Source organism: Balaenoptera physalus, assembly GCF_965194825.1.
Source record: "Balaenoptera physalus genome assembly, chromosome: 15".
NCBI classification, from domain to species: Eukaryota; Metazoa; Chordata; class Mammalia; order Artiodactyla; family Balaenopteridae; genus Balaenoptera; species Balaenoptera physalus.
The window spans coordinates 54,898,003-54,925,187 of record NC_138894.1 but is presented as its reverse complement, the minus strand read 5'-3'; the positions used below and the strand labels follow the sequence as shown (position 1 = coordinate 54,925,187).

Sequence of the window (27,185 nt, the reverse complement as noted above, 5' to 3'; positions counted from 1 at the left end):
CCATCTTCAATATTAAAATGGCTACACAAAAATTCACCAATTTTGATGTTTTTTAAAGTGCATGCTGATATGACAGCTGTCACAATATAATCTAACAATATTGTTTCAAATGTAGTTAAAGACAACTAAGCACTACTAGAGTGAGCTTACGGAAAAACCGAACGAATATTTTGGCCAACCCAATACATGAATAAGTGTGAAACAGATTGGAATGTAAATAGTAATTAGACAAATCTTTTTCATGATCCTTAAAATCCCTCTCCACATAGAAGATATAAAATGATGATGGGGTTAGAAGAGGATGATAAAGAGATTTAGGGAGAACTACTACTCTGCAGTATCTCACTGAATTTTCTTCTTGTGGGCACAGCAGGATGTTACTTTCTTACCTAATGATTCTCAACTAAAGGGTAATTTTACTCCCCATGGAGACATTTTGGGTTTTCACAGCTGAGGGTGTGCTCCTGGAAGCTAGTGGGTAAAAACCAGGGATACTTCTAGCCATCCTACAAAGCACAGGACAGCCTCCAACAACAAAGAGTTATCCAGCCAAAATATCAATAAGTCTGAGGTTAAGAAACCACAAGTCCACTTGGGACCCCTTGGAAAGCTTTGGAATACAGTTCATGTAGTTGGGAAATACAAAGGACTGGTGCCAGATCCATGCCTAAGAAAGCTAAAATAGACAGAGGTTAGACATGTGTCTTCAGATGCCCAGTGCCTAGGAAAGTTGCTTCAAAACACCATCTATAATAATTATGCCTTTGCTACATAAAGAGAACATCCAAGTGCCTGTGAAAGTTCCCTAGGCGAGCCAGTTAATAGACGGCAAGGACAGAGAGGGAGTCAGAAGGAGGAGGCATCCCCTATGCTCCACCTTTCCTAACACAGGACTATAAGATTCAGTTTAAATCAAGCTTGAACTGGTGCTGGACATTCTAATTACTGAACTAAAACCATGCCCTCAATCACAATATATGAGTAAAGCTGGGTATTTATCATATACTATACCATATATGTAACTAGTTTCCTATTCATTATTGGTGGATATTTAAGTGGCTTCAAATTCTTGCTATTGTAGAAAATGGTGTTAGGAACATCAATAGATACCTTCTTTCCTCCCTTTTCTCTTCCTCCCTTCCTTCCTTCCTTCCTCCCTTCCTTCCTTCTTTCCTGCCTCCTTCCCTCCTTCCTTCCTTTCTCTTTTCCTCCCACCCTCCCTCCTTCACTTCATTCTTTCTTTTAGAAATTAAAAATGAACAAGATCCAGAAAAAAAAGGAAAGGCATTAAAGGTATACCACTACCTTATTTTAAATAAAGAGACTTTCTTTTTAAACAGTTTTCATTTCATATCAGAAATCATGAAAGTCCACCTTTTCCCTCTTCTGTCTGATTCCTTTCCATAAGATGAGATTGCAGAAAGAGCTATCATTAGATATATCTTTTACCCACTCGATTAACAACAATAATAGTGACAAATAATTAGAATGATCACTTATTAAACAGCAATTTTATACTAGGTCATAGACCATTAACACTGTATTTGTGGATTTTAATATTGAAAACATTCCAAGAAGGGTGACATTACTATTTCTATTGTCAGTGCAAATAATCAATAACCAATCTATAATAGGAATAGAAAAGAATTTTATTCAAGCCAAACAGAACTGTAGTCCAGGAGTGCAGTCTCCACCAAGGAAGAAAGTGCTCTGGGGAAGCATGGTTTCCAGCACAGTTTTATATCTTGTCAAAACAGAACAAAGGTCAGGGCTTCCCTGGTGGCGCAGTGGTTGAGAATCTGCCTGCCAATGCAGGGGACACGGGTTCGAGCCCTGGTCTGGGAAGATTCCACATGCCGTGGAGCAACTAGGCCTGTGAGCCACAAGTACTGAGCCTGCGCGTTTGGAGCCTGTGCTCCACAACAAGAGAGGCCACTACAGTGAGAGGCCCGCGCACCGCGATGAAGAGTGGCCCCCACTTGCTGCAACTAGAGAAAGCCCTCGCACAGAAACGAAGACCCAACACAGCCATAAGTGAATGAATAAATAAATAAATAAATAAATAAATAAAAATAAAAATAAAACAGAACAAAGGTCAAACATGACAGAGGTACATTCCTTCAAGGTTTCAAAAGAGACAGATTAGCACATACACAGTGAGTCAGAATGACCTTGGTGTCTGGGAAGGGAAACTTTTCTTCAAAGGAGTACTAGCATCAGCACCATGGGTGGGGGGCATTTATCCCTATCTTCAAATTAGACATTCTAAACAATCTGGAACATGTGTTCTTTTCTTTAATGATTAGAGCAGATGTACAATGCATGTTTGACAGGCCATGAAACAGGTTGTTCTAGTTCACATAAAGTACAAGCCAAATTATGTACAAGCCAGAATGGCTTCCCACATCCTAATATATGAAAATTTCTTCTATCACTATTTTACATAAAAAATAATTGAGGGCCAGAGGAGTGATAGACTTTCTTGTCCAAGGTCTCGCTACTATTATGTTATGGTGTCACTATGTGCCTTATTCCTTATGACTCCTTACATTTAGCTATTTTATTTCCTTTAGTGGATTCTGAGATAGACTCAATTCAGTACAAGCTCAATTCCTAATAATAGTTATATTTCTATAGTGCATTCTCATAATATCCTCAACTACCCTATATGATAGGTAAAAGTTATTTCGCTGAAGAAGTGAAAGTTAAATACAGTCAGCCCTCCTTATCCTCATATTTCGCATTCACAGCTTGAACCAACCGTGGATTGAAATGAGATCTGCATTTGGTTAAATCCTGGGATGTGAAACCTATGGGCAGCAGGGCAGACTGTAATTCATCCAAGGTCACAAAGCCAATAAATGGCAAAACCAGATTTGATCCTAGACAGTGTGGCTTGATACCTTAAACTACTGTGCTCTAGTGTCTCTCTATAAAGAGAGGTTTGAAATTTAGACATTGTACCTTGTTTCCTTCAATCTTTCATTGCCCCTCTCATATTTCTAAAGATATTTTCTTAAATAATCTTTTAAGGGGAATCAATCTACTTCAGCTAAATTTAATTCCTTCCCTTCTGACTTAAACTTATAATTGCAATGATAAGCCCAACTGTGGTTGAACTCATAGATGGCTCAAACACATGAGGATGAGCTAAGGTAAGAAGGAAGAGAATGAAGTGTGAAAGTGCAGCTCATTGTTCCTTAAAAATCAACAGTTCCATTATTTTCTGCAAACTCAGTTAGTGATACAAGTTCTTAAAAGTGAAAAGTATATAATTAGGAAAAACAGGTGGATAAGCCTGAGCAGAATTGTTTTCAACCAAGTAGTCAACAAAATTAAAATCTTAAAAAGTAAGTAATTTTTTTAGTTTTACAAGGGACTTTTAAAAAACAGACTAAAGTAGCAGTTTGATTTTGGAGGACATTTAATAATTAATCTGCCAAATAACTCAATGAGATGTTCTAAAAAGATGGCAGTCTAAAACACATGTGTCTGATGCCTTCTATCATTTTAAATCTGCTTTCTTTTTCTGAGCACTAGTGGGCAGGTCAGAAGACAAAGTCTAAGTCTTTGTGAATTTTAACAGTATGTCCCAGGCAAGAAGGATAGAGCTTGTGTAGTACTTCCTCCAGTTGAGTCTGATGATAACTAGAAGACAGGTTCCGACTGAAGGCAAACTGCCCTTCAAGACCCGTGCACAAAGAAAAGGCAGAATGTATTAAATTCCTTTTGCTTCAGAGGAACTTTGGTGAAGGTGCACGGGTAGAATGAATTTTTTCCTATTGCCATGAAGAATCCTGGGAGCAGAGGGCTTCCTCTTGGTGTTTCATAAGAGAGGAGATATACTGGCAATTGTATATTGAGAGCTCAAAGGGCTAAAAACCGTTGCCTATACCACAGCCTGTGGAATTGTTTCTCATGAGATCTTAGCAGCCCTGCCTGCAATACAGGCAATACAGAGTCTATGCAATACAGAGTCATAGGTTGGCAAAGGACTCAAAATGCCCTTAGGAGAATCTAGGAACCAGAGAGCGAAAACAAGCAGATTAATCTAGAACGACAAGGTTCTAGAGAAAGAAAACTATCAGAGGAGATGGATTTCAACCTAAATAAGACAAAAGGTACAGAAAATATATAAAAGAAAAAAAAAGAAAGAAAGAGAAAGAGAGAGACCTGGGACTTATGCATGAAGTTTTTTTCTGAAATTAAGATTCATGATCAGTGTTTAAAAATTTGAGTCTTCTCAAACATTTTGGTGGACTAGATGTCCAGAGAAATCTTTCTGAAAAGAACAACTTAAAATGTTATATTAAGTGATTTAAAAAACAATATTTCCGGTCACTGCAGAGATGACAGGAAAGTTAGGACTTTCAGAAGTCAGAAATAATTTTTTTAAAAGCACAAATTCAGCAACATATATAAGACATGAAGCTGCCTTTTGCATTACAGACACATTAAAATCAGATAAGGAATATAAAATAATTGTGCAGTTATTTAAAGAAATAAATGATTGCATTGAAATTCTAGGAAAAAATAAAAATCCTTATAAAAATCCTTCAAATGAAACCAAAAACCACTTCTGGAAATAAAAGATAAAATAAGTACAGTTATAAACTTAATACAGTAGTCTCCCTTTATCCATGGTTTTACTTTCCATGGTTTCAGTTATCTTTGTTTAACCAAGGTCCAAAAAATATTAAATGGAAAATTCCAGAGATAATTCTTAAGTTTTCAATTCCACTCCATTCTGAGTAGTGTGATTAAATCTCAAACTGTCCCTCTCCGTCCCACCCGGGACATGAATCATCCATTTGTGCAGCATATTCATTCTGTATATGCTACCTGCCCATTAGTACAGGAAAAATGTATATATAGCATTTAGCACTATCCTTGGTTTCAGGCATCCACTTGGCATCTTGGAACTCAGGGGAATATGTTCCAAGTTTTCCATCAGAGAACTATCAGTATGACAAGTATGGTTTGGAAGAAAGATTTATAAATATAAATGTCAGAGTGTGATAGTACGATTGACAGATACTCAACAGAAAAAAATAAAAGAACAACAAACAAACAAAATCTTGATAGGCTAAATTCAGATTAAACGTCCCTGAAAAGAAAGCACTTGTTTGAAAGATAAAGTTGAAGAAATTATCCTAGAGAAATAAAGAAATGGAAAATAGGAAACTGAAACACAAGGAGGACAGAATAATCTTAAAAACAAAACAAAAAATATAAAACGGTATTCTAGAGAGCCATACAGTAAATGGTGAGAGGCAATATTTTAAGACATTTTGTCTGAGAATTAACCAGAAATGACGAAAGACACCAATCCTCAAAGGCAAGACATTCAACAAATCCCATCCTTGATGAATAAAAAGAATCTTTTACAACATCATAATGAAAATGTGGACCATCAAAATAAAACCCATAAAATTTACAATAAAGTAAATGTTATTTAGTAATAAATCTATCAAAAATATTTGGAAGACCTGTATGGCAAAGTATATAAACATTATTGAGAGATGGTTTTAAAAGTTTTAAATAAGTAGAGAGACATATAATATTTATGAGATTATTAATTTTATTATCTTGAAAGGCCGATTTTACTCAAATTGATTTATATTTCATGCAATTTCAATGAAAATCCAAACTGGTCTTTTTTAGTGGAATTGACAAACTAATACTAAAATTTATATGGAAAAAAAATCAAGGTTGGTCCACACTATCATTAAGAACTAAGTGTGGGGACTTGTTCTATTAGATACCACAGTTTACTGAAGCTAAGTTAAAATATTATTACATGATATTGGAATTGGACTAGACAAATAAAACAGAATGATTAAGTCCAAGAATAGATGCATGTGGACATCTGAGATAAGACCAATGTTTCCCTGAATATCAGTGGCATTGGCAGATTTTTAATAAATGCTCCAGGGACTTTTGCTTATTCCTATGGAATGAAAATGAAATTGGATCCCTGAATAACATCATGCAAAAAATCAAATACATTGCTATCAAAACCCCACCAGCCGCTGCCGGTGGGAATGTGGAGAAAGGGCATTTACATACATTGCTTTGGGAATGTGAAATGTTGTCATTTTTTAATGAAAATATTCTGATAGTATAAGTTTTAAAAATGCACATTCCCTATAACACAGCAGTCTTACCCTTGAGACTCTATCAAAATAAAGACACTAGCACCTAAGAAAATTTGAAAAAGTTGCTTATTGCAACACTTTTATAGTGAAAAAAATGAATGTAAATCAATAGTCAAATTTTGGAATAAATCATATTACCAAAGAATTTTATTTAGTGTTTATGAAGATTTAGTTAAAACTATCCCCACTGACCCAGAGGGATGCCTGTTACATCTGTTAAATGAGAAAAGCAAAATAAGTTCAAGTATAAGAATTGTGCTCTCATGTCTGCAAAAACAAATTACAAATTCTAAAAATGTAAAAATATGTTTGAAATTTAAAATAATGAAATTAAAATATAGAAAAATACCAACAGATTCCTTAATATTGGCCACTGAAGATGGGGAATGTGTAAATAGAAAAAAGGGAGGGAAATGAGGAGGTTAGTAAAAAGGAATGAAAAAATATTTTTTAAAAGTGTTCACTTTAGTAATTATTACCATTTATGTAAAAATGGTATATAAGTGCATATATCTATGTATAGAGAGTTATGCCAGATGTCACCAAATATTTACATTGGTTGTCTTTGAGTGAAACTTTAGGTGATTGTCTTAATACTATTCTCTATCATTTTAATTTTTAAATGATTGGCATAAACTAATACTATCAGGATAAAAAGGTATTTTCATGGTTTAAGAGTGGAGTAAGAATTATGCTCCTAAAAGAACGTGTGATAGCAGAAACAGACTAGAATTTTGAGATTTAAATTATTTAATTATATGCATTAATGAGATTTTGGCCCCAAATTCCAGTCTTGCCATGCAAATAGTAAATGAGAAAATAAGATTATCACTTGATTAAGGTCCTAATAGGAGGTTGTAAACTGTGTTTCTCTTATCAAAAAGTTCTACATCTTAAGAGGGTAAATTGGTTTTACCTGGAGAAGTTTCCAAAAGTAACAGTCACTGCTCTAAAATAATAAGAAAAGAGGGAAGACAGATGAGTTGGAAACAATTTAGTGGAGAAGTCTGGATTATGTTCCTGAAGGTTAAAAGATTTCTATTGCTTATTTATGTATATCACCATAGGTGTACCTAAGAGAATTACATATCTCAATTAATCATTTTAAAAAATAATAAGCATTCAACTGATGAAATGAGTTGCAATCAATTTATTTTGCTTAATATTCTAAGGGCTTAATTTAATTTCAAGCCTATGATCTTGTGGGAGTAAAGCCTAGGAACTTTATATATTTCAAAGCACTCTTACATCAAGACTTCTTTCCCTTTCAACTGAAAACCCCCACTGTATTATAAATCAGTTTTACTCAAGAAGCTTGATAATCCCATCAGCATATCAGGCAAATATTACTGAAAATTTAAAATTATGTGGTGTCCCTTCTTCACTGGGAGAATTTTTTAGGATTGATTTTTAAATGTATTTTCACTTTATTGTGTTTCATGGGTGACTTAATTTTTGTGATTGCTGCTTTAAATCTGCCAGTTTAATATTGTGAATATCATATCAGTATTGTCTTTTGCAAGGAGGTTTGCAAGGAGGTTAGTTTCTTCTGGGAATCATCTATTCTGTTGCACTTTGGCTTAATGTAAAAAATATATTTTTGCTATATATGTCTGGAATATGCCTAAAGAAGGATAATATACTTACTGATAGTGTTGCATGGTAACCATGGTTCTTGTCGCTAAGAGCTTCTTCTTTTTGATAACGCAGTTCCTGCATCATTCTTGAATATGAGTTGTTAATGTAGGTGCTTGACATAGGGTTCTTCCTATAAGAATGAAAAAAAATCACTCACATTTGTGTCTGTAACACCCTTTGAATACTAGACTATACATTTTTTTCTCTTCCTATTACTCTATAATGATGGGAGAAAAAACATGTTCTTTTGGCTTTGGAGAGAAATTAGCCTTTATTTTGAAAAAGTTATAGTGTTTTAGATTTTTTGCTCCAAAGATGGGCAAAGAGGTGTTCTAGCAGCTGTGGCAATTTAGCTCAAATGGATCATTTATATGGCAAACATATGTACCATAAGCTATAAAGAAGGCAGCTTACAAACCCATTAAATGGTGAAATTCTACTTCATTGTTTGCTAAAACTTTAGAGACAGTAATTCTTTGAATTAAGCTTTGAAGGATGAATCGATATTTCCAGGTTAAGGGAGGGGGCCCAGTATAATTTATTATAGCCATAATGGTAATGCCATGTCATCAAGACAACAATTACCAGGTTTGATACCTTATTCAAGACAAAACTTATGTTTTGCCAATCATTTCTATGATAGAATGTAAGGAAAATTTCGTCTTGGACAGATTTTCATTTTTTAATTTTCTATGCTAATCTGTGGACTCAGTTATGTTAGGAAATAGATATCTAGTGCCCTTCTTAAAGACATAACTCCTTGGTATAAAAAGCTAGGTATAAGAAAAGAATATCAGTAGATTTACATATTATCCTAGGAACTTTCTGAAAAGAAATGGATTAAAGCCCCAATCCTTTCAAAGTGACTCATACCTCACTGATAGCTTGAGATGCTTCCAGCTGCATTTTAAAGCAGAAAGAGTCACTACTGATCCCAAATGGAAAATTATTATAAAGGAAGGGGTCTGGGCTAGTGACTCTGGCTTAACACCGAATTTGAATATTAGAAGAATGCTAGTACTGGCACAGTTGTGTCCCAGGCGAGAAGCTCCCTCCAACCTCAAACACACTGGCCTAGTGATCTTATCTTGGTCACAGTAGCTGGAAATGAAGTGTATATCAAAAGAATTCTAAAACTTGGGAACCCAGGTATGATGCACCAATGAAAACTATGCAGGCATGTGCACAACACAGAAGTGACCTGGAACACATCCTGCTATGTGTGAATAACACAAGAAGGAGTTACAATAAGAAATCAAGGGTCCTTTTGGTAAAAAAGACCTCCTGATTTTCTCTCTTTCCCTCTCTCTCTCTCAACATTTATAATTATGACTAGCCCTTGAGGTCTGAGTAAGGAAGCCCTGAGGATTCATGTACTATGCTAAGACGAAAGGGAGTAATAGTTGAGTCACAAAAAAGGAAATCTTGGAACACCTATTAATAAATTCATGAAGTGTCTGAGTAAATAAGTTTTAAAATGGGAAATAAAATAGTCTGTGTACTAAAGACTGATTAAGAATACTCTAAATTTAAGGTTTTTTTTAAAGCAAACAAAAAAGATACTTTTAGAAAAATATTAACACCCAAAAATAATATATATGTTAAAGCTACTTAAAAGATTAAGTTGTAATATTTAAGAAACGGGTTTATATATAATACACCTTTTCCCCACAGAGTCATATAAACATAGTTTTACAGTATTCCACTGTAATAAAAATTCTGAAGTGCAATAAGATTGAAACTTTCTTTAGCAAGGCCCATGTGTCACTTTCAGAGGGAAAGAAATTGATCCAACTTCCTGATAAGAGTACTAGTAGTTAGTCTAGGTGCAAGCCAACATCTCTTCATTTTATACATTTATTTTCATAATGTTCTTCATATTATGGTCTTCCTATTAATGTCTTATCAAAAAATCAGACGTTACCCTATATGTGTGACTGGTGTTTCAACCAAACGAGTTGTAGTATTATTAGGGAAAGTTGAAAATATGGACCATGTGTTCTAAAATGTAAATAAAATAACTCATCTGTTTTTTAAAATGTAAAGGGAAAAGCAAATGTCTTTCAGAAAGGATGACAAATATGGGGCTCCATGCTCCCACTTGCTCTTCTTGAACAATGGCAGCCACTGTTAATTGACCACATTATCTTTCCTGATTAGCCTCAGATTTATTTTGAAGTCAGTGTACCAGGCAGCCATTATGCATAAACCAGAGTTGGAATTCTAGATAAAAATAACCACCTACACCTAGATTAGGGAGATGACAGAGACTGCATGGGTGATTTAACAATGTTTTTCTGATTATAAACATATTATACGTTGCAGTAGCATTAAAAAACACAAGCTTAAAAACTGATGTTAAAAATAACAGATAAGTGAAACATCCAGATTTAAGAGCTATTAATACTTTAGCATTAGCTAAGCATTCACATTTTAAAAATATTCTGCGTGTGTAAAATATGTATGTGTTCTATAAAATTGAGACAATACTGTTTAACCCATCCTCATTTTCCTTTTTCCAGTTTACACTAAAAGCAGTTTTCCAAATATTTCTCACCAATATTCTTCAAAATCATAATCTTTTATGGTGAAATACTTTTCCATTGCATAGATACAATATTCTTGAATTCCACCACTCTCTTTCTCTTGGACATTCATGATGTTTTCAACTTTCCCCTTAAGAAAAATGACAAGGTCCTTACAAATAAATATGTTTTTCTTTAGCAAAATTTGGTGGCGATGGTTAAGACAGAGCATTATTACACTTTTGTAAATTTGCTCTGGCAAAGGCTCTGATAGATGTTTCAGAATGTGGTGAGGTAATGATGCAGACCCAGGGAGTTTTAAAAAAAATTATGACTAATCTAAGCTAGTGAACAGCACGGTGTGAACAGATTACATCTGTGACAACTAGGACTGGAAACCTCAGATCTGGCTTTCCTTCCCCAGAAAAGCCAGTATGCAAACAGGCCTCTACATCTTTTCAAACTCAGATTTGTCAGGGTGGAGTCCCAAGCACACAGCATAAAATCTATGTTAGGGCATGAATCTATGACACCAATTATACCTTAGAAATATTTATTCCTGGGACTTCCCTGGTGGCATAGTGGTTAAGAATCTGCCTGCCAATGCAAGGGACATGGGTTTGAGCCCTGGTCCAGGAAAATCCCACATGCTGTGGAGCAACTAAGCCCGTGCACCACAACTACTGAGCCTGCACTCTAGAGCGCACGAGCCACAACTACTGAGCTCGTGTGCCACAACTACTGAAGCCCACATGCCTAGAGCCTGTGCTCCACAACAAGAGAAGCCACGGCAATGAGAAGCCTGCGCACCGCAACGAAGAGTAGCCCCTGCTCAGCGCAACTAGAGAAACCCGTGCACAGCAACGAAGACCCAACGCGGACAAAAATAAATAAATAAATTCATAAAAAAAAATTTATTCCTTTCATTATGAAAAAGTGTAAGTTCTCTGTAATGTCTGTAAATTCCGCATTTTTTTTCTTGTCCTCTCTCTCCCCTCTGTTCCACTCTCTAGAATCATTTATATACAAGAAGAAAGAAAGAAGAGTAGAAGAAAGTATTGATTTGCTTTGGGCTAGAGACTAGAGAAAATACAATGTGATTTAAAACAATAGATTATAAAGATCAAAACAGAACACAGTACAGTTTCTGAGTGTAAGAATGGGAACGGTTTTAGAAATGATTTTATGAGAACTGAAAAGACCTCATAAAATTGTTGGTCAAAATATGATGTTAATTCTTGAAATAATATTTCAAATAGATTATCTAATCATGGATATACTAAATATTTGGGCAGTTAAATTTATTCATATATTTCTGATAATTTGGTAGAGCAGAAGTCTTCCCCATGAATTGTCTGGTGTCCTTCCAAATACACAAAAATGTAAGTTGGAAGAGTTTATGACTGAGAGACTCTAGGGATATGCATTTCCTCTAGTAAAGAATTTTGTGTTTTCATCTTCCTTTGATCAGGACAATGTTTCATGATTTGGAAGTAGATGTTACTGAATGCCTTATGGAGTTATGGGAACTAAGTTTAACCAGTAAGAGTGAAAACCTATGATTAGTAGGTTAACAAAATGATGCTCTTTTGTATCATGCCATACCTCATGAGTGCTGACTTACAATGTTTTGATTATAAGCCACTGAAGCATACTCATCAACATATAGAAAATGATGAATACCTCCATTAATCACTTGGTTGCATAATTAAAGTATAGCACACTAAACACATTTTCTAATGTGTTTAAATTCAATATTATTCCCAAAATAAGATTTTCAAACCAAAATTATAAACTGTAATTGTATAAAAATATTATCACATGTTTAAGATTTAATTATGGTCTCAAAATGATTTCCAAATGGAGAGCAAGAACCCAGGGTGACACACAAAGCAATCCATTAATACACAGGAAGAAAATGGTAGAGATTCTTTTTATAATTATTTTCTAAGTCATCTGTATTAGTTTGCTTAGGCTGCCATAATAAAATACCATAAATGAGTGGCTTAAACAACAGAAATGTATTTATCATAATTCTGGAAGCTGGGAAAGTCCAAGATCAAGGTGTCAGCCAATTTAGTTCCTGGTGAGAGCTCTTTTCCTGGCTTGTAGACAGCTGCCTACTTGCTATGTCCTCACATAGCAACACATGGCAGAGAGAGAGAGAGAGAGAGAGAGAGAAAAGGCTCTCTGGTTTCTATTCTTAAAAGGACACTAATCTATTCTTACGATCTGACTTACCCTTAATTACTTTCTTAGAGGCCTATCTCCAAATGCAGCCACATTGGGAGTTAGGGCTTCAATATACGGAATTAGGGAAACACAAACTTTCAGTCCATAACAGTATTTCTTTTGTATTGTATTTTATGGCATGTTCTATGACGTTTATAATATACTAACACGATAGTATACACACATATATACACACATAAATTTACAAACACACACACACATGTATGTATATGTATACGGTATGTCTCATTAAACAAGAAGAAACTAATAGAGGCCTGCGCACAGGAGCAAAGTTTGGAGACTGCTAATCTAGGGCATACTTTAATTCTAGTGGTGAGAAACTTACTGTTTCTCTAGATAGCATAGTCCATTTTTAGATAACTATGTTGGAAGTTTTCTAGTATTTTCAGTTAAAATATATTCCCCACTAATTCTTATTCATTGGTTTCACTTCTACTACTTTACATCAAATAAAACAAACCTATCCCTCCTTTCATGTCAGAGCCAGTTATTTGTATGCAGTTATTAAATTTAATTCAATGCATTTAAATATCAATTGAGTATCTCTTATGACACTGAATGCTGGATATAAAATCCCCACCCCTAGGGATTTTCTAGTGTACTTCTGGAGATAGTCAATAACAAGGATTATTTTATTGAAGTAGGGTCAGATCAAGGAAAAGGATGTAACTATATGAGGTGATGGATATTAACTAAATTTATTGTGGTAATCATTTTGCAATATATACATATATCAAATTCTTCTGTTGTACACCTTAAAGTAATACAATGTTATATGAAAATAAAAGTTTTTGTAAAACAAGCCCTCTAAATGCTTCAGGGCAAGAAGGAGAGCCTTCCAGAGAGAGAGCAAAGCTGAGGTCTTGAAGGCCCAAAAGTGAAAGAGAACAAGGCATGTTTTGGGAAGTGTTAGCAATTCCATAAACCTCAAGCAGATCAGGTGGTTAATGTTGAAATCTAACATGGAATTAGAACAAGAAAGTCCCTGTCAGTAATGGTAAAAGTTAGGATTCTATATGCAGGATAATAAATAAGTTAAAGGAATTTAAGTCAGGGAGTGATATACCTAGTGCTTTAAGAAGTTCTTTCCAGTTGTACAGTGGGAAAAATGATTGGATATTCATAGACCAAAAGGGAGGTAAGAATCCATGGTACTCAAAATGTGTACCTAGGCTAGAATAGAAATGATAGTGGCATGGCATTGCAAGAGCTGTCAATTCCATCTCTAGACCTTTGTGTGTGTGTGTTGGGGAGGGTGGAATATCGGCACAGTTATTTACTTTTATGATCTTAAGACGAAGTAGTGAAAGTTCATTGATAAGGTTGAAGATGTAGAAATATTCACTTATTCGTATTCCAAAAGACACAATGAATGCCTTGGAGAAATAAAATCAAGAAACAGGAGTCCAGAAAAGTACGAGGATAAAGCATGCGTGAATCTATGGAGGAAACTGATAATGAGAAGGACTAACATTTTGCAAGGTAACCAAGTAACAGAGGGATACATAAGCCACGTTGGTAAAACTTGGCCTCAAAATCTCCATCCCCTGGTGGGTGCAGCAATGCAGAACTTTCTAGAAGGAGTCAGTGATGGCCCAAACTGATTATTCTTCTGTCCTGTCCCAGTTGACCAATCTAGCTGTATGTTACAAACAGCAGCAGTGTCAAGCAATTTCACTGTGTCAGGCCCCTCTAGGCTAAAAAGCTCCAATTCCTAACTCTTCTTTGTAGTATCTGATTTTATATCCCTTCATTAACTTGATTAATCTTCAGAAAAGAGATTGCAGTTTGCCTATGACCACAGAGCAGCTTATTAAATTTAATTTTTAATCTGTACCATCTTTGTTCCAAAAAATGGCTGAAAAATAGGTGATATTAAAATATGTTGGTGGGAAAAATGAGACAACAGGACAAAGAGAGTAGATAAAATATAGGTCAATAGTGAGGTTAAGAATGTAAAATACATGCTGTAAGGTCCTGCATAAGTGCAAGACAAATTTGGCTATACTATTTTCTACAATATATGGTGTGTGTGTGTACATCTGCATGCATATGTATCTGGTCTTGATTTATACTGGGCTGGCCAAAAAGTTCATTCGGGTTTTTCCATAACATCTTACAATAAAAAGAGGATACCCACAGAGCCATAACAGCAGTAGTTTTTTGTGACCCTATTAGAGAGTTATATGAGAATGTTTAAAGGCTTTAATGCCATGGCCTTTTGTAATGAATCTATCATCTGTGATTTCTGTTCACAGAAAGTTTGCTGAAAGGCAGCCCAAGAGAATGATATATTAAGGTTGTCAAAGATCACAGTAATCACTCCAAAATCCATCTCTGAGCACCTAAACTTGTGAAGTTTATGGAGATTCAAGGGCCCCCTAGCTCTTGAATGTTCTTCTCTGCAGCTAATCATACTATGTTACATTTGTTAAATGACACTACTGACCCCGCACCCTCACCAAGTCAATTACTCTAGATTAAAACAGTTCTGACATTGCATATGGAATAGATAATCTCACAGGTGCTGTGATCTGAAGTCAGCAGTCCTGGCTGACTTCAGCCAGGGCACCTGAACTGCTAAAGTAAGAAGCAATCTCGGGCAGCTCAGATCTTTTAATGCACCTAGATTAGAGCCATAATGAGCCAAACTAAATAAATAACAAATGTTGATTAAAAAATGAAGTAGGAGGAAAAGACCAATGTTGCTATGATTTCTCCTCATAACTTATGTATCTTGACAGTAAAGAAAAAAAGAAAGAAATACATATTTTCAAATACTACATAAAAGAAAGCAAATTTGTTTTTGATTCTATGTCTAAAAGTTTCATACCACAGAATTCCTCAATGACTATATGCTTATCCTACATACTACAAAGATACATATGGGAACTATATTCAATATCCTGTGATAAACCACAATGGAAAAGAATGTGAAAAAGAACTTATATGTATGTATAACTGAATCACTTTGCTGCTCAGCAGAAATAACACACCATTGTAAATCAACTATACTTGAATAAAAAAAGATACATAAAACATTGTAGGTGACTCACCAAGACACATAGAAGACATTTAATTTGATGCCTCCTTACCCACCTTGGTATGTTCTTTCTTAAGGAATGTACTTCTACAGGAATGTACTTGGTTTGTACTTCCTAAAAGAATCTCCAATTTTTAGGATAAAGGCAATAAAAATGTTTCTGATAAACAGTGTTTGTGGAAAAAAACTCTGAAAAGGAAGTATTTTGCATTTAGACTTTGGGAACAAGCATCATTGTCAGCCATCAGAAAAATAATTTCATTATTTAGTTGTTTTTTAAAATTTGCCACCTCTACCTCTCTTTCTTTGGACTCTTCCTGTCTTAATTCTCCAGTTTCCCCACTTTCTACTTATCCCCATCAGTTCAGCCCTTTATCGTTCTTTCCTGACCTATACAAGAAAGGTATGTTTAGTCATTAATACTGAGTATAAATTAGTTATTATGGAATGCCTCTCAGGATAATGGTAACTTCAGATGATGATAATTTAAATTATATGGTTGATAGAGATATTTTACAACTGAGAGATATTATAGAAGAAAATAATATAAAATTTTACTACTGATAGTAAGATTTATTAAGAGTTACTCTGTGAGGTTCTTCAATATTTTCCAAATATTAACTCATTTAAAATTCACAGCAGCCCTATGAAGTCAGTCTTATTACTGTCACCATAATATACATGAGGAAATTATCATATACAGAAATTAAATAATTTTTCCCATCTAGGTTTTAAATAATTTTATCCTATGTAGGCCCAAGTTCTTCCTCTAGCATTTAAACTTAGTCTACCTTAAAAAATGGCACGTTTAAAAAACGTTATGTTACACTGTCTATATAAAAAAAGCACAAAGGGAAAAAAATATAGTAATACCAGAAGTAATTATTTTCAAATTATAAATATTTATCAGCAAATTTAAATCACCTTTGTAACAAGGTAATCCTTAAGCAAATATATGTATATGTATATAAAGTAAATTTATATATAGAAACATGTTCATTGTAGATGATTTAGAGAACGTACAAATGTTTAAAACAAAAAATTTTTCAAATTACTAGCAATTTCAACAACCATAGAAAGCCAACATTTTGGTGAATTCCTTTCCAATCATTTATGCATGCCCATATAAGTATTTATCTTCTTTTACTTATTATGTCAAATATGACATTCTGATATCAATTCCATTTACCATTCATATTTTGCCATTATACATTACACATGGCCCAAACTTTCCAAAAGCTATTTTTCCATAAGATCTGTTCAAGTAAGTAAGAATGCTTTCTCCACAGTGTATTATAATTAACACATATAGATATAGTGACACATAGATACTTCTGTTTTCTTTACCACTGCCTTAAAGGAGACCTTTGCTGATTCTTCTCCCCAACAAATAGCCAAGTTTTAGAAACAGATATTGTCTCTTATCTTTGAATTCCACTTAGCACCAAAGAACAATGCCTTCTATGCTGTAGGCCCTCAGACAATGCAGGTTGAATTAAACTCAGAATACAGTGAAGACTGAAGAGCAGATCATAAGACCTTAAAACTTTAACATTTAACCAATCCACAATTTTAAGAGTTTGAAACAGCTATGATGGCAAAATGAATTTAGAACCAACTACGACAGTACATTTTTTTTATATTGCCAGGTTTAGTCAGTGGAGTCTCGCTGGGAATATTAACATCATCTGCCAGTCTTGTGCATTTGTTATTATGTGTGTCCGTTGATATTTACGGAGTATTCTTGGGTGAACTCCTTAAGCTTACGAGAATAAAATCCATTTTTATTGCTTTTATGCCTCACTGAAAGAAATATACTTGTATTATTTTTAAGTATATAATAACTTAATGGGTTTATGGGATATGGGAGCACATCATTATCTATTTTCTATGTCTCTAGGTTCTAAAAGAGTATTTCCCTTGTATCCTCTGAATTTGCAGAACAAGTTAGTTGATTTAATTTGTGGACATTTTAAAAATCAAGAATGCCCTGCCTTCTACCTCTGTTACCTGAGGGAGCATTTCATGCTACTGTTTCTCCATATACCCATTAAAAAACTAAATTCTTTAAGTGGTGTATATTAAACATTACTAATGGTGGCAGGGCACTCCTGGGACCTAGTACATAGGAGTGTAAGGTAATAACCTAAACCAGTTCATCACTGGTATGTAACATACTTCTCCCTCCACTAAAATCAGCCTGAGGAAATGAGCAGTGAGGTTTATATATAATTTTTTTTTTCTGTTTCCAGGTAGTTTATCTCATAGATTACTTTTAAGTTGTTAGAAAGGAAACAGTAGCAAAACTCTTCAATATAGACCCAGAAAACACATTTATGCTTTTATAAAGTGTTTTTTAAAGTAATTCTTAGAAACTATTTTCAATGTAAATTTAGGTTAAACATTAAAAATTGTAAGAACTATAATTTTAATCATTTAATTTATCATTGTTAACCACAGTTTTAAGTTTTATTTTTGTGAGAAAATGTTTGATATTTAATATAAAATTTAGTTTAATTTAATAATTTAATATAGAAGGTATTTTTATTAGAGTTCTGTTACTCTATGAAATAAGTATTAAAGTATATTTTGGTATAAACCTCTCCTACATGTTTGCAAGTTTCATTTGAAATATTTTTTAAACTGTAAGAAATTTCACCTTTATCAAATAAAGAATAGGAACAATTATTTGGATGCCATAGTTTGTCTATTAGGTAATCTTAAAACTAATCTTTCTAGAGGTTACATATTTAACTGGAGAAAGATATTAGAGAATTTTTTTTTTTTTTTTGGCTGTGTCGGGTCTTAGTTGCGGAACATGGGATCTTCGTTGTGGCATGCAGGATCTTTCATTGAAGGGCTGGCTCTTCGTTACGGCACATGGGCTTCTCTTTAGTTGAGGTGCGCAGGCTTCTCTCTAGTTGTGGTGTGCAGGCTTTCTCTCTCTAGTTGTGGTGCTCAGGCTCCAGAGCACGTGGGCTCTGAAGGTGTGGCCTGCGGGCTCCAGAGTGCGTGGGCTCTGAAGTTGTGGAGCGCAGGCTACACAGTGCATGGGCTCTGTAGTTTGCGGCACGTGGACTCTCCAGTTGAGGTGCACGGGCTCAGTAGCTGTGGCGTGCGGGCTTAGTTGCCCCGCGGCATGTGGGACCTTTGTTCACTGACCAGGGATGGAACCCGCATCCCCTGCACTGAAAGGTGGATTCTTTACCGCTGGACTACTGGGGAAGTCCTGAGAATTTTATCTTTTGACTTTGAGAAAAAATTTTGCCCTCTCTATAACAAAGGAATAATAGTAAATCAATAAAAGAGTGGGCTAGATTTCGTTATCTCTTTCTCTTCTAGGCCTAAACGTATGATTATAAATCTGTGAATCAGAGAAACACTGTAGACATTTCAATACATTTATTTTTAATATTCTGTCCATTTCTAAAGATTAAACTTTAAATGACTGTTAGTTGGCCATTTCTAAAAGATTGTCAAATGGTTTTTCTCTAACTAGTGTAGCTAATGAAAAAGCAATAAAATACTACCAGTATACAGCCTGCATTTATAAATCACACATTTGCCCATCTAACTGAAAGATACCCCTGGTCTCCTTCAGCCACAGGGTTCCTGAATAGCTGAATGTAATTTACAAAGAAAAAGACAAAAGCCTTTTAAATTTTACCTCATGATCTAGAGCTGGTGATGAGAGAAATAGAGAGGTTCCACAACTCTTAAGAAGCTATAAACCATTGTGCCCACTTTAACATTTATCAATTTTTAACCACTGCTACAGGTTTCCAGCAATCAATTACTCCCTGACTCGATGAGGGACTCAAAGCTATACCAGATAAACCAGAAATCAATTTTACTGCCTTGTGGCTTATTTCTAAATATGTTTCTTTTCACCACATCCAAAATAAACAAGGTTAGAATTTTACTGGTTCTCTGACAATTATTTTTAAAACACACACAAAAAGGAAACATTTTTAAATGAGAGGAAAGGATACTTTTAGATTCATATAGCCTCCTTCCATTTTTCTTTTCTCAAATTAATAGAGAAAGTTGAGGAGGGAAAGAATTTTTCTTTTCTTCTTTGCATGAAACTGGTTTGTAGTTGATGGAAACCTTATTTATTTCAGTTAAGCCACTATGTGTAAATATTGCCTTAAGCATTTTGAAAATACAGCTATTATAGATGTGGTCTCAGGGTTAACCAAAGTAAGAGTATAAAATGTTATTTCTATACATATTATATTTACCTAAGCAATTAATTTGCTTTTCAAGAGAATGTTTCTTTCAAAAAGTTATTAGTTGAAATTTAACATATGAAAATTTTAAAGTATATAATTATGAAGTTGAATGATCCCAGGAAAAATGCAGACCCTGAAAAAGAGAATCTATGGAGGTAGGTAGAAAAATTGTTAACCTAACTAACTTTGGAAATGAGTGAAAAATCCTTAAGAGTAAAGACAAAATAAACTGAATATAAGCACTGTACTCTAGTTAATAAAATTGCTTCCCACTTGGGTTTACAATTCTGATACCACTATAGATATATACTGAATTGAACTATTACTTAAATAAATAGTGGATGCTGGAAGCCAGGTTTCTCACTGTTAGAGATGGAGGTGACAGAAAGCAAGGCAGAAGGCTAGAATGATCTTTTGGTAATGGATAACCAAAAGTAACTTTGGAGACATCAGTATAAGTTCATATTTACCCTAATATGGATACAAATGGTTACATATAGAATCTATATGTATGTGTGTATTTATCCATGTGTATTTATAAGGGTTATTATACATACATATATTTCTTTGCTTTGTTAACTGAGAGGGCCTAAAGAAACAATACTCCAGGAGATATGGACATATATAGCACCCATTGTTTGATTTCTAATATCATTCTACAATACAAAGATCTAAGGCTCCTTGGAAAAATGTCTGGTTCTAGTGCTAGGGCAGGAAATATACAAGATGAACACTAAGCATCTTGTAGTGTCAAGAAAGTAAGAAACTACTCAAAAAGAATAAAACTCACACTGATGGTATATGCCAAAGGAGCACAGAGGTCAATGAGAGAGCTCCCAATGGCAGAAGCTGGAATAATTTGAGCAACAAAATAGAGTAGTATTGGATTTATCTATGAGTTTACACTGACATAAATAAATGACTGAATAAAATAAATGTTGGAGAATGGACAAGTTTCCCACACAGAATTCCAAATGATTTATGTATATACTTTGCTCTCTAGAAGGGGGAGCATAACTCCCCATTCCTGAGGTGTGGGCTGTGCGTAGCGTTGACTTCCTTCTATAGAGTTTGGTATTGGAAGGGGAAAGTTAAAGGATAACTTTACAGGGCACAGCAGTAAACTATGTGATACTAGCAATTACCTCTGTGAAGATCATTTGGCTCTGACATTTGAAAAGCTTATCCAAAGAGGAATCTTTCTGGGAATTCCTTTCTTTTCTACTTCTGGTTTCACAGCTTCTGCTCATGTTATAACGTCCTTAATAAAAGGGTATGAAGGATTTATTTTCCAGTTAATGTGTAATGGGAAAAGCAATGAATTAGAGTCAGTCAAGGCTCTGTCTTGTCCTAGATAGGTGATTTAGAATAAAGTCTTGCCTTCCTCCACAAATGAAAAAAATGTTCCAAGCTTTATTCTTTTAACCTGACTGCTTTATCTATTTGGTGTAAAAAATTTTTGATACATAAGTTAGTGACAAAATATGAATTATGATTATATAATATATCATTATCATTGTTATATGATAGAGTGACTTTACTATTTATGAGTTTGATAGGACAGTACTTAGTGTCATAAATTAATGTATAGAATGTCTTTAATTTACTAGAATTAAAACTGATATAATTATTGATGCTCACTTGCAATAATTTTGACACCATACTTGTTGAATAAATCGAAACTTTCTTCCAGGTCATAAATGATTTATCCATCCCTAATGTTCATAAACAGATGCTTATTTTTACAAATATAATAAGGTATAATAAGAAATAGAATACACATAAGTACAATTTTACACATAAAAAATTGAGGAGACTTTGACATTAATGTCATTGCTTAGTAACATTACTTAACACAATATTTATTAAATAACAATAATAAATGTAACATACTGGAGATTTTATCAGCTAAGTAAAAGATCAGCAGATAGGTTTAAGTTATACTATGGAAAACTTATTTTATTTCTTGAAAGGAAATAAGAGAAAATCTTATATTACAGATGAAAAAAACTATCCAAAGCAGCACTGGTAATCCAAAGCTATATCAAAAGCCTTTAATATCCAATTATTACTTTGATTTATTGTATAACTTTTTATATTAATATTTTGAGTGACACAACTGTCAATATAGTCCAAGCATCGAAGAATTGTAATGATAAAAACGTATCCACACTTCAAAGTATTTTTTTCATTAAAATGAGACTAAAGTATATATGACAGTATTATAAAAGGAATCAAAAATGGGCAATTGGCAATAGGCAATTGCTGCAAACAGTAATATGATGTGCCTGAACAGAACTTGTACATAAAGCACGTCAATCTTCATAATCCTCATTTGTCATTGAAAGACATATCCATTGGTTACAATTATGTTGTCACTCAGTAGTTACCAATGAAAGCGCTTTGGACATTTTGGAATATACATATATATTTATTAATCAACAAGTTTATTTAGTGTCCTGAGGCTGGTGTTTGTTCACTTACACTTCTAATTAAAAATGCCCCCCTGAGGGCTTCCCTGGTGGCGCAGTGGTTGAGAATCTGCCTGCCAATGCAGGGGACACGGGTTCGAGCCCTGGTCTGGGAAGATCCCACATACTGCAGAGCAACTAGGCCCGTGAGCCACAATTACTGAGCCTGTGCGTCTGGAGCCTGTGCTCCGCAACAAGAGAGGCCGCGATAGTGAGAGGCCCGCGAACCGCGATGAAGAGTGGCCCCCGCTTGCCGCAACTAGAGAAAGCCCTCACACAGAAACAAAGACCCAACACAGCCAAAATTAAATAAATAAATTTAAAAAAATTTAAAAAAAAATGCTCCCCTGAGATATGCATAAGCAATGCATATAAACTATAGTAAGACACTGATTCACTTTGTTATAAAGCAGAAACTGACACACCATTGTAAAGCAATTATACTCTAATAAAGATGTTAAAAAAAAAAAGAATTTAGCTGGAAGTTCTTATAGGACAATAGCCAAATTCTGAGTTGGTGCAAAAAAGGAGATGAAAAACATGTGAGAAGACTCTAATGCACAGAGACTGTTTTAAACAATGTCCTGATTAAAATATTTTAATTGGAATCTGCCAAGAAAATATCATAAAAGATACTAGTTGAAAACCCTGGGGGGGGAGAATGAAACAGAGATAGTCCTATCAAGATGGCAATCAACTTCAAACTAGCAACATCCTTGATTAAAGTAGCAGGATCAGACACTGTTCTATCTGACAAGTACAGGAAATGAAGAACTTCAGGAGGACTATAACATCATCAGGAGTCCCTAAAATTTATATGCACAGCATCCACTATTCAATAAAAATCTGAGAGGTCTACCCAAGAAATAAAAATACATTCACAAAAATGATAATTAAAAAAGAAAAGAGAAACTGATCTATAGGCAATTTAGAGATCGGAATTAGTTGACAAGCGGTGTAAAATAATATATCCAGAAAAACACAAAATGTCGGACAAAATAGAATGATAATAAATGAACAAATTAATCTGGAAAAATCAAATGGACATTCAATAACTGATAAATATATGAAATTTAAAACTCACTATAAAGGGATAAAAAGCAGATTATAAACAAGAGAAGACAGGATTATAGGCCAACATTACTCTGATTTCAACTCAGGCAAAGAAATTACAACAAGAAAAGATAATAAAGGACAGAAAATATCCTTTAGGAATATTAAATCCCATCATCTGTAACAGGATAATACTTCAAGAAGAAGTAGAATTTGTCTCAAGAATAAAGGTTGGGATAACATTCAAAAATCAATATAACTTTCAATATTAATTGAACGAAAAAAGAAAAAAATCATGTGATACTATCAAGAGATGCACAAAACGTGACAACAAATTTAATATCCATTTTTGTTAAAACTCTCAGCAAATTTGAAATAGAAGGATGCTTCCTAAAATAAAAAAGGCATCTAAGAAAAACCTATAGTTTACATCATACTTAATAGTGAATGATTAAATGCTTCTTCCCTAAAGTCAGGGAGATAGTTAGGACATCTCACCACTTCCATTCAACATTGTAGTTCTAGCTAGTGTGATAAGGCAAGACAACTAGATAAAGAGCCTCAAGATTGAAAACAAAACTATCTCTATTTACAATTGTCAACTGTTCCTATAGAAAATCCTATAAAATATACAAAAAAGCTACTAGAACTAATAAGTGGGCTTAGTTAGGTATTAGGGTATAACACTAATATACACAAATCAACTCTGTTTCTATGTAACAACAAGAAACATTTCAAAAATTAAATTTAAAAACTACTACATGCAGTAGCATTCTTAGATATTAACTATGTAGGGATAAAGCTGTAAAAAGATAGACATATGTGGAAAAGTACAAAATATTGCAATGAGAAATTAAAGAAGACCTAAATACTGAGCTATACCTACACATGGATCAGAAGATAACAGTATTGTTAAGATGTCAAGACTACTCAAATTGATCAACACGATCTAACCTTAATTTAAACTAAAATTCTCTATATAAATGTAAACTAAAAGCAAAAACCACCCCCATCAGGATGGCTGGGGAAAAAATAAAATAAAATGCAACTGTTGGTGACAATGTACCTTAATTAGAATTCTTAAATTCTGTTGGAAACACTCTGAAAAATGTTTGGTAGTATCCACTAAAGCAGAAAACACGTATAACATATGGCCCATCATTTCCATTTATAGGTTTTTACCCAACAGAAATGCATATATGTCTTTTAATAAAATTTAATAAAATGTTCATAACAATGCTATTTCTAATACCCCAATGAAAAAAATCACTTGTTCATCAGTAATATAATGGGTAAATTGTTTTAATTTTAATAGATTATAGCAATAAAAATGACTGAACTACTACTGCATGCAGCATTATGAATCTCACAAATACCATGCTGTGAGTTAAGCCATACATAAGAGTATATTTTGTATAACTGCATCTATGTAAACTTTAAAAAGAGGTGAAAGCAAATCTATGACGTTCAAAGTTAGGAAAATACAAAGATAATTGTAGAGTTTTCCTCCAAATCTATATGGTATTAAACAAAATAAGCATTGTTGAAAAGTAATACAATGTAATATTTTTCCTTAAGTACACTGTCTTATTCTCTCAGGACCTCTGTTGTCAGGTCCACTTTACTTAAAAATAGTGTAGGAACAAGAAGTCTAACCAAAGTTAATATCCATAGCAATATATAGAAAAAGAACATGTAAAGAAATTGGAACTTTTTTCATAAATTAAAAGAAACAATCACTACCTTATTTGTATTAATGATGCAAATTTGGGGTAAAGAGTAAAAATTGCAGCTAAAAAATTTTTATATGAGGTTCATAATTTAATTGAGTAGATTTTTATAATTCATAAGACCTTTCCAGTTGGATATGACAAACAAATATTTAAAGACTTTCATTCTTTAACAGTGATATTTTCCCTTCCATTTGAATGATCAGGGGAAAAGAGGCTGTTTCAAGTGGTAAATAAGGCCACCTCTCTATACTATTCCTAGGAAAGTATAACACACTACTACACATTTCCTATTTGCTTCATGACCATATTTTCAAATAAACATTTGGTTCTTAAAGAAGACCTGCTGTCACAAGAGCTTTGAACAAACATTTACTATAGTTGTGAATGCTGAATGTCTTTTCATGTATTTTTCATTTATGACAGGGGTAATCCATGGTCTGATGTTTCCTTCTGCATTGAAATTATAGTGTGAAGTGAATTGTCTCCTTTTCTAGTTAGCATTTATATTGGACCAATCTCAGCTTAATTATTTGTATGCAATCATTTGCATGTTCCTTTCGCTTTTTCTTCCATCTGAAAGGCCAGCAAGTATTACTGTCCTGCCTTGACAGTGGAGGTCACTAAAGTACACTAAGAATACGGAAGCTTGTGAATGATCAGCAAGAGCCATTAGGTTCAGCAACTCCAGCACAGGGAGCATAATTTGACTGCATAGCAACTACATCTTAAGACACTATCTCTTAACACTTTAGCCACCTTCCTTGCTTTTTATTACTCCCAATACTCAATTCAATTCAACTCTGCAAGACTTTGTTGAACATTCACTCAGTGCCAGCAATATCTAACTTATCTGAGAGGTGCCATTAGCTCAGTACATGACACACAGGCTATCGATTGCTCCATGAATGAATGAGTAAATGAATGAATTCACATGTACATAACTGGATACCTAATCCATTTTCAAAGGGATATGAAATCTAGCTGAGGAGGAAAAGAAGAAATATAAAAAAACAATGAACACAAGCGCTAAAGCAACTTATCTGTTAGATGATAACCTCCAAGGAAGTAGAGAGTGTGCGTTTTTATTTGCAATTTTATCTCTAATGTCCAGCACAATACCTGGCACATTTTAAGTCTCCAATAAGTATTTGTTGAAAGAATAGTTGCTATAAGCAAATAAAGCGAAGTAGTACTTTCTAGCTAAGTGCTGCTTAAATTCAAATCACAGAAGTCATCATTAGATTTTTCAGTTAGGAATCACTTATAGAACTATACCTTATATAAAGAACATTCCTAAATTTGTATTACTACTCTTCTTACAATATATGTTGGTATAGCCACATAGCTGGTCTCCTTACTTGTGCCCTAGCCCCAAGACTATTCTCAAAACATAAGTCATAGTGATTCTTTAAAAATGTAGGTCAGATTATGGCACTCTGCCCCAAATCTTTCTCTGGCTTCCCATCTCACACAGATCATTAAAGTACTTACAATGGTTTCAAATCTTTCAGTCTCTGACTCCTGCAATTCTCCAACTTTCTTTCCCACCTACTTACTTTGCTCCAGTCATTCTCGCCTCCTGCAGTTTTTTTTTTTTTTTTTTTTTTTTTTTAAGATGCCAAGAAAATTCCTGCTTCAGGGCCTTTGGACTTGTTATTCCCTGAGCCTTATAGTCAAATAATTTCTCCCTCATTTCTTCCTAATTAAGCTCAAATGTCATTATATTAGCAAGACTCTCCTTAGCCACCTTATATTAAATTTGCACATTCCTCTTACTGGGCCACTGCCAATTCCTCTTATCTTATTCTTCTCCATAGCAATGATCACAACTTAAAAATATTTTAACCCACTTATTTACTTATTCTCTCTCTTTCCTGCTAGAAAGCAAGCCCCATGAGGGGAGAGATTTACCTTGTTTCAGTATTATATACTTTGTATCTCATATATTCTTGGTATATAGTATGTGCTCAACAAATATGAAAATGAAAGATCAGGAATATATTAGACAATAAAGTAAAAACCAAACTAGTAATAAAATATGCAGAGATAGACACAGAGTACCATAATTAAAGTAGA

General features: G+C 34.0%; 1 long non-coding RNA gene across 1 annotated transcript; it reads left to right on the top strand.

The window, feature by feature from the left end:
* Positions 1-10,916: 10,916 nt before the first annotated feature.
* LOC309643556 lies at positions 10,917-19,941 on the top strand. Its single transcript, XR_014253823.1, has 2 exons — positions 10,917-18,604; positions 18,643-19,941. It is a non-coding gene; the product is annotated as an uncharacterized lncRNA (long non-coding RNA).
* Positions 19,942-27,185: the final 7,244 nt, after the last annotated feature.